Raw genomic sequence first — 10,377 nt, 5'->3', positions numbered from 1 at the left:
TTACCTCAAAGGAGGGTGCTGCTAAACAGCATCCATCTCTTCAAAGTCATCAGAGGGAAAATCTTGGTAATTCTCAGTGTCTCTCATCCTGTACACTGAGCTTTCTTAACCAGCACCTTGCTGAAGCATTCCACTACTAGCACATTCAGAAAATTGAATGGGTAATTGTTACAATCGTGACACCTTTCTAGCGCCTCTGCACGATTCTTAATCTAGCGGACGTAGCCTTGATTCGCCCTTCGCCTGGTAAAACTGAGTCTAGATACTCACTCACATAAGGACGAAAATAATATCTCTATTTGCTCAAAGCCTTGCCCATATTTTGGAGTTTATGTGCGGCAGTTTAATTAACTGCATATGCAGTGTAGGGTGGTAAAAACGTAGTAGCGGGAATTACCTAGATAAAACAAAGAGCTGTTGAAGGATCATGACTTGATCATCGTATAAATCTTATTTCATTTATCCTATCATATGTTGCAGGAGTGCAGGCACTCTCTATCTTCACTTGTTGAGTGTGTACGATCTCAGATTTACTGAACTGAAAAGCAATTTTCAAATTCACTTTCAATAGAATTTAGCTTTACAAGTAATTATTTCACTCGTTTGCTTGAATCGCAACTAGTCTAGTGAACTAGTCTAGTGACTCGCTAGTCAAGACTAGTGAGACAAGAATTCACTAGTCTAGTGAATTCTTTGCTTTCAAGTTTTTTCTAATTTAACTTTAATATGTGATTTTGGTATGAAGCATGCTATGTTATTTTTTACTTGAAACTTTAGGGCAAAGCTTACAAATTATTTTCATGAGAACGCAAGCCGTTTTGTGCAACCAAACTATTTTCCTATTTAAGCGGTTTTGTCATTTTAATTTGCGAACGTCTGCTTGTATTTTGAATATTCGAATCTTCGAATTTTTTTAACGAATTTATATTGAAAATATGAAAGTGTTAAATGCTGCACAATCTTTCAGACATTAAGTAATATTTAAAAACATTAGGTTGTGCAAAATTAGCGCTTCTAAATCGTCAGATATTATAATAATCACAATAATGTCTTTCTGATATTACAATAATATAATATAAACTGTTAGTCGCTTGGTATTTATTTTTCATTTCGTGCGATCATGACTGAATAAGCATGGACTGTTCATTAAAAGTGAATACAGCTGGTAATTGTTACATAAAAAATTGTCGGACATAAATCCTATTCATAAAGACGCAGACATAAATACTCGCAACTCAAAGGTGAGATCATAAGCGTATGTCAACAAACGGTAAGGTGGCCTTTGTGCTACACGAGCGATCGCTATCTTTGTAATCGCAGTGCCCTCACGATGCAGTGTGAAAAAACGGCAGTAAAGACGTTGCCGTGGAGCAACCCTTGCATTCGACAATGGCTGTCCCTCTAACTCCGAGAAATCACCTCAAAATCGGAAATTTATCGCCACAAAAAATGCACGTCTCGGACCCATACCCACGGAGTCCAACAATGGGTGAATTCAGCGGAAATGAGTGTCTAAAAAACCAGGCTGCTGGTCATCCGTATTTTAGTGTGTGACCGAAGATCCGGAATTTTTTGTTGTTTTTTATGTGTTTCGGCGTGTGTGGCCTTTGCCAGCGCGGTAATAGTTGCGTTATGCGCGCGTTGGCGCCAACGCCGCTCGTTACGTCAGGAAACGCTTTCGACGTTTGTCGGAAACTGCTTTATATGCGGTCCGCGATGTCCATTAAGCCTGCGGACGCATCTTTTTCGGAATCGTCTCCTTTTATATTTTATTGATGGAAATGTAGACTTTTTAGCTGCTGCCGTCGAGTCGGATGATCTGAATGTAAAATTCATGAATAGTAAAAGTATCAGCAAACTCATTGATGTTGTTTTTTATCGATCCTCTGTAGTTTGAAAGTGAAACTGAATGAAAGCATCTCAATTATATAATTAAAATTATCTCAATTTGAGGTGGAATAAATTTAACATTAAATCTAGAATTCGCATTCGCACATAGATCGAGAATCAATTTTTGCGAATGGTGGTTATTTCCGAAGGAATAATCTAGCTTTCAGATGCACTTGACCTAACATTATTATAAACACAAGCGGCATTATTATGAACATAACTTTAGAGGTACTCGATTAATAATTTTAAATTTAAATCGTAACTGTGCTCAATTTTGGAGTTTATGTACTTGTACAAGAGCTTCTTATTTATCAGATTTAAAATGGCGAGCGAATACATAGGTATAAGATAATTTGATGGTTCCATGTCCTCCCGAAAAATATGTATAATGATCGAATTTGCCCTGAGTCATTTGCCACCAAACAATATTTATTAGTGACCAAACATCAGTAATTGCTGGCATTTCATTTCCATTGATTGTTCATATCTCGGATAATATTTGTTATTTTTCTTATTTATTACAATGATTGTCTGCTTCCTATATCGTCTGCGTAGCTTATAACTTGCGTGGACATTTACTTCGCTGTTTTCAATTTTAATTCATTCCTCGCGGCATGCATATTAATAAAAGTTTAGCTTCAGTCATCTCTCTCTGAGGTCGTCAGAAGAAATTATCCAAGTTTTCGCCGGCTCGTCAATTTTCATGGCGAATTTAGTGTGAATATTGAAGAGGCTTCGAGCCATGAAGCAGGAGCATGGCATTCAATGACGCGTACAAAGTAATTCTATTGAGCCCGACGTTGGACAGAATTTATCATCACTGTGACTGGATCATTTAGTGAGCCGAAATAACTTGATGTGAGAGAATTCCGTGCTATTCTCTACGATATTTCCTTGCATTGCTATATGATTTACACGTACAGTTTAAATGCATGCGGTTTCATGACACACTTGAAGACTTGAAGGTGGCCCTGAACCGGTGACCTTAATTATTGTTTTAATTTAAAGTATTCAAATACTATTGATTTTTATTTAGCTGACTTGATATAGATCGGCAATGTTAGGGAATTTATAATTTTGAGGATGATAGTCAGTTTTATGGCGACGTTGCCTGGAAAAGGTCTGATCTAAATCATATTATGCATAATAGCTATTCATGTTTCAGTAATTTAACATTCCTAAATACCAATTTTGAAATCAAGATAACTTGTCGCTGTTTAAATCAAAATGAAACTTTTTATTTTTACTGAACATGTTTGGTTGACGTTGGTGCCGAGTTCTTAGTGTTTAAATACAACAAAAATTTTCCACCAGATACTGCCTATAATGAATTGAGTTCTACTATTTTCCTATCATTTATTCCTCTATGAAGTAAATACATTTATCTTTACCTGGGTGTGTTTCATTGACTTAGGTGTCGAGTTTTCGGTGTTAAAATATAAAAAAATTATTCCAGATACACCCAATATTAAATTGAGCTTGACTATTTTCCTATCATTTATTTCTCTATGAAGTAAATACCTTTTCTTCTCTACCTTGCACGTATTCAAAAGAGGGGGGATTTTCTCTCCTCTTTTGTCCGGTTTACGCCGGTGGATCGGTCAGCACGACGCCTGCCATTGTAGTCCGCGTTTCATATCGAAGATTTTACGACAATTTTATCTGCCGTCCGACGCCTCGGGGCGTCCTTTCCTCCCATCATCACCGATACAGAAAAAAACTTTTGCATATCGCAAAAAAATTTTGGCAGAAAATCTGCAAAAAATCTCTTACAAAATATTTTTGATTTTCACCAAGTTTTGCGATGACAAGCATGAACTTAATAAGCTCGATAAATATAAGTTGATACCTGCTCAATTATGTCACTTTTACAAAAAAAAGTGAATTTTCGATGCAGAGAAGCTGCAACGTTGGAAATGACGCAAAAGAAAATTGCCTCGTGTCCTCGCTCATTTCAAGTGCAGGGAATTAATTTTTGATCAATGTAGCGGCATCAATTAACTTACGGCAACTTTTCTGTAGGTTGTACAGGATTCTAAGATCGTTACGTAGGCTTGTTACTTACCACATCCAATTGCAACAGTGTGATCTGATTGCAGCTAACTTAATGCAAGAGATTCTACATTCGGATCGACGCAAGGCCTAAAATTACCGTGAAGGCTTGATTGCCTTTTGCTGATTCATGACAACAAAATGTTTTGTTTTATTTATCTGACACGAAGTTTCTCCTTTTTTCATTACATTTGGCACTACATCCAATGCACTAAATGGGGGCATGCACTTTGGATGGGGCATGCACTAAAAATTTCATGTTTTGTTGTTACCCATGAGTGATCTGCTGCCAGGCCAAATTTTTACTTTAAAAGAACCTCGTCAAAATAGCTGACATGTCACCGATTTTCTAATTTCGCTAAAATCAGCACTGACAATATCTGCCCTCTAGTCTCACAATAGAGCCTAGAAAAGGATAATTTTTTCATTCAGTTTCCAGAGAAAAAAAATCTAGATTAGAATACCATTTCGATTTTGTGCCGCGTTTTCCTTTCGGAAATTTTTATGCAAATATTGTCGTGCTTGTTTTGTTTTCGATTTCAAAATCTCTGTTTTCATAGTCGTATGATTTGTAACGGTACTATATAGGCGTGGTTTCAAAGTCTGTTATGAAAGCTAATTTTTTTTCAGTAAGCATTCGTTGCATTCATAGAATCTTCCACCCATTCCTGTCATGTCAGCGGTTCCATATTAAATCAACGTTAGATTTTTAAATATCGACTTTGAAATAGAATATTTATTTTAAGATTTAACCAAGATTGCTTTGCCCACTGCCATTGACCCGTGTTTACTGTCCTCATCGCTGCCATTATTTACTTTGTCATGGAACGTCTTTGACCTGAACGTTCGTACTCGTTCTGTGTCCCCGACGCCTAGCAAAAATTTCGTGCGGATAAAAGGTCTAAGCCCAGCGTCCATTTATTTCTCTCCTACTAATTATTGAAAGAGCTTTGGATTCAGGACTCAATTTTTCTTCAACTTCGTCTTAGTCTCTCAACTGATGAAGAATGTTGATCTGGTCTTCGTAAAAGACCTGCATTCTTTCAGTTCCAAATTTACATTTGCTCCGAAAGTTCTTGATAAGCTCTTTCATTTGCTGGCTTCGCATTCGTCGCTGAACCAAGTTTGATTTCGATTTAGAAAACCCCAATCCATTGATGATCAAGTAATAGCTCGGCCCGCCTCGATAAATTCATGCAAATTATGAATCAAATGTCAAATAGAGCCCAATCATTTACCCTATTTCCTTGAATCCTTTCCTTTTCTCCTAGTATTGGTATAAAATTCCAGGTCCTGGTAAAATCCCGATATATACGATATGTGTCCGGTATACGCGCCCCAATAGCCCCTATCTATTTGTATGTCGAGGTTCAAACACACATGCACTAACGTAAACAAACTTTGTATAATATGTATAAGATTTAGAAATTTCATTTGATATCAAATCTATTATAAGAAGTCATACGGATGCGAAGATTTCTTCAATGCAGTCAATAATTTGCTAGTGTTCTATTTCGTTAGCTTCAGTTTGTGACATGGCATTATTCATTATCGATTTCATGTTTTGATAAGAAATCATTGTCGAGTTTACTCAAATTCGATACCGTATTGTATTTAATTAAATTCGTGTCCTCCACTCATCGACATAAAAAGGCAGCTCTGAAAATTATGGATTTTCGTACGCAGCTCATGCACATCATCCGTCGTTTGATGCTCAGGTTGTGGGAGCGTAAAAACCCTGTTTTTATTTGTGGCACAATTAAGGGGACCGGGACGGCTGTGCGCTGGAAAAGTACCTCATGGATGCGGCTCGTAATTGCGTGCATTACATTTATCAAAGATTTGTTTGGCGAGTAAATGTTGGTTTTGGATCGCGTTGATGGGGCATTTGAATATTAGATAATATGTTCTCATTAGAGCTCCGCTGCCGGCCCTGCATTTGCATTTCAAAGCCGTGGTGGGATTGGCCAAAACTGTTTGGTGGTCGCATGATTGCAACTTTATTTGAAAAAGATACTGGCGTGTAATTAAAAGGTATGGTTTTTCTGTTTATTTTCTGGAATAAATCATTTGCATGACAGATGAGGCATATATATAAAAAAAGTCGTTTTAATGGCTCTAACTGACATTAGTTTTACTATAGTCGCTCCTAACTTCGAATTGCCCGACATTTTTTGTGAGTTAATTAATGTGTTCTATTTGATAATAAAAAATGCCTCACTGTCTCCTCACAGTAGGCTTTTATTTGAGTTACACCATCTCACTTTTTCACCCACTATTAATTTTAGAAGTTTCAAATCACCGATGAAATGTCCGGTAGGTACGAGGTACCTACTCGTACGTAGGTAGGTACTGTCATACCAATAATTACAGCTTCATCTCAAATACGTGTGATCACAGCAAACACTACTTAAAGAACATCATGTGTTTAATTATTAGTAGGAGTTGGCTGATGACATAATTATTATTGATTGGACTCCAACAGGAAAATATCACTTATGTCATGCGGATAAGAAAAAGTGCTGAAGTAAATTTTTCATTCTCCAGAACGAAGTGTGGTATACTTATAATAAATGTAATGCCAGAGGGTGTCTTCACGATAATAGGCAATTACGTGACTGTATGTCTTATACAATTTCATGCCAACTCTTTTACTTATGATGTTTTTGCATTGAATCTTGAAAAACGGCTTGAAAATCAAGTTAATATTCTGACATAAAAATGTGGTGTGTTATGAGTTCATTTTGTGACGTGTCATGGCGCTAGAAATTGCTATTTTAATGACACTTAGTATATTATGTAGTGATCACCCAATTAAACACATCGTTTGAAAGTGAGGAACGTGAAAGGTATAAAATTAAGCTATATATATCGCTTTGTAGCGCTGAGTTCAATCTCATTATATCGGCCTTGATTGTCATCATGCCCTAGTTGGAACTTATAAACAGAAAGTATCTGCCTATATAATATCAATTTATTGCTAAATAAGTCCTGAAAACTTCCACTCCTCTTTGCACTTACGTTATTAACGTTTCCTATTTCATTCCCAACTTCAAATCCAAAATCGCCTCTAAACAAGGCACCAATTAATGCACTGATGTCCTCAACATTTCCAGATTAAATCTCTACTCCTTCCAAAATGCACCTTAAACAACGCTCATTATCCCTGCATCAAAGTCCTTATGATCTTCTAGTACAACTTCAACTCATTCAAAAATGCACCCTAAGCATGGTATAATTACTCTGTTCTAAATAGCAAGTTCTAATCATTTCCTAGTTCAATTTCAACTCATTCCAAAATGCACCCTGAGCAAGGCATCAACACTCTTGTTCTAAATAGCAAGTTCTAAACGTTTCTCTGTTCAATTTAAACTCATTCGAAAATGCACCCTGAGCAAGGCATCGATATACGAAGTTCTAAGAAGCACGTTCTAAACGTTCACTTGCTCAATCTCAACTCATTCCAAGTGCACCCTAAGCAAGACATCAATACAAGGTTTTAAATTACAAGTTCTAAACGTTTCCTAGCTCAATTTCAATTCATTCCAAGTGCACCATTTAAGCAAGCATCAATACTCTGTTTTAAATTACAAGTTCTAAACGTTTCCTGGTTCAATCTCAACTCATTCCGAAATGCACCCTAAGCAAGCATCAATACTCTGTATTAAATAGCAAATTCTAGACGTTTCCTGGTTCAATCTCAACTCATTCCAAATGCACATTAAGCAAGGCATCAATATTCTGTCCTAAATAACAAGTTCTAAACGTTTCCTAGTTCAATTTCAACTCATTCGAAAATGCACCCTAAGCAAGCATCAATACTCTGTTCTAAATAACAACTTCTAAACGTTTCCTAGTTCAATTTCAACTCATTCCGAAATGCACCCTAAGCAAGCATCAATACTCTGTTCTAAATAACAACTTCTAAACGTTTCCTAGTTCAATTTCAACTCATTCCAAAATGCGCGGATGACTCCTCACACTCCTCCTTGCACCAAAGTCCTCATAGCTTTCTATTACAACTTAAACTCGTTCCAAAATGCATTTTAAGCAAGGCATTAATACTCTGTTTTAAATAACAAGTTCTAAACGTTTCCTTGTTCAGTTTCAACTCATTCCAAAATGCGCCGATGACGCCACTCATTCCTCCTTGCACCAAAGTCCTCATAGCTTTCTATTACAACTTAAACTCGTTCCAAAATGCACGACGTTCCAAATGAGAGACATCAACACTCTGTTCTAAATAGCAAGTTCTAAACGTTTACTTGTTCTATTTCAACTCATTCCAAAATACGCGGATGACGCCACCCACTCCTCCCTGCACCCAAGTCCTCAACGTGCAGATGCGCTCTGCCAATACCTCTGCCGTGCCGGGGGCCGTAAAGGGAGTTGGTGCTTGCGCTTTACAGTCCGCAAATGCACATCATTTCCATACTAAGCAAACAGCGGCGGTGGCACTAAAGTGTCTAAGCGCAATTGCCAGGCAGGCCTCGCCAATATGACGAGAGTATGTGTGCGAAATGACGGATAAATGACGCATTTAGGAGCCAGATAAGGCTTATTATGGCCTGCGCCGTTGCGTGGCGTGAGTGTATACGTGTATACGCGGGACTCGAGCTCTAAACACAATGTTTGCCGTTGCTCCATCTTTCATAATTCAGAGAGAATCAATTATGCTTACAAAATTATAGGGGAATGAAGTGCTATTTATTATTGTAAATATAGTCCTATAACTATAATATAATTAGAGAAAAAATAACTAAATTTAGGTTAAATTCTGCGCACAAACCCTCGCCATTCTTCTCGAGTGTTAATATGTTAATGAGATTTAAAGTTAAATAAGTCATATTAAATTTTACGGTGCTATTAAGTAGACCAATTGGGTGCAAAATGTCCCATGAGGCTTGGTTTGAAAAAAATATTTGCTCGCTTTGTAACTCATGTAGCCTGTACAGAGCTTACACCTTCAAGAATAAGTATAACTGATTTTTTTTGTTTGTCATCGTTTTCTTTTAACGCGATATATTTATATGTTACCCCTTATTCATTTTATTACATATAGTTTATCTAAAAACACTGATAAAAGTATATATTATATTATATTATATTATATTATATTTTATTATATTATATTATGTTATATTATATTTATATTATATTATGTGATATATTATGATATAACGAAATATAATAAAATGGTATATAATAATATTACTTTATATTATATTATAGTACACGTTAGGCCCCTATATATGAACTTCAATTAGGGGTTAATATTTTCGTTTTCTGTCTTTCTCCTTCATAATATTTTAATTTAGGTAGATTTATGAATTATTCCTTTAAATTTCATGTTACTTTGCTGGTTATTTTCTGATTACATGAAACTTCATTGAAGAAAGCTAAAATGACATGAATAACTTTTTCGCGTGGGAAGGATACAATAATGTTGCTTTTAAATGTAGGCCCATGTTATTTGAGTTTGTTTTAACTTTAACATGTTATATATAATGCTCATTTAAATATTTCACGTGCCAGATTCATTAGTTTTTCCGTTATTTGTGTCTCTTGAAATGATAGTTGCTTTGATGATACCAGTCAGACCGACGTGAACGCTAATATTGGGAGTTTCAACCATCACATGTCATCTCTATGGACCTAAGCGTCAAATTGTGTGACCTTTAAGTGTGGTGTAAATAATCGATAAGGAACTTCATTACGTCGATACAAGTTATATGCGTCAATGTCAAGTTTGACATAGATATAAGGGATGTGCTTTGAACAATGTGTAAACTGTGTATGAGCCTATATGAAATTTCTGTGAAAGTGAAATACTCTGGGAAAGTTATGTGATTTTTATCAATAGAATATTCATGATGATTATGACATAAATTAGGTTCACACTTTGTCCAGAAATTTAAAACTATTAATGAGCTATGAAAGCTCACAATTTCCTTCGTGGGTTTTTAATTGGTAGTTTATTTGGCTATAAATTCAAAGTTTTAATATCGCTGATAAATCACCTCACGCGTTAAAATGTTTTCATTGAAACCTATCAATTATTATGCGCATATACATCGGTTGTTAATGTTACCCTTTACTTGCTAGACATCGAATTGCATTCAGGCTTTGCATATATGATGCTCAACCTTGGTGATGACATGTAATTGTTTTAAATCGAGCATCAGTTTGGTGTTGCTACTTCATAGACCATTAATCGTTGTTATTATAGTTAATTAATTTCTCTATGGAAGTAGTAGTTCGTTTGAGTCACCGTGCCGCGCTAATATCTTCAGACCAAATTAATCCCCGGCTCAGTGGCATGCATTAATTTGCAGCGCCACTAAAAATAATCTTTCACTGTCGCGCTTATCTGAAGGATCGCGATACGACAGATGGCCGTCTTTTATTCAACGCCACGAGAAAAACATGCCGAGT

Source organism: Hyalella azteca, unplaced genomic scaffold (genome assembly GCF_000764305.2).
Source record: "Hyalella azteca isolate HAZT.00-mixed unplaced genomic scaffold, Hazt_2.0.2 contig4651, whole genome shotgun sequence".
NCBI classification, from domain to species: Eukaryota; Metazoa; Arthropoda; class Malacostraca; order Amphipoda; family Hyalellidae; genus Hyalella; species Hyalella azteca.
This window is presented reverse-complemented; position numbering follows the sequence as displayed.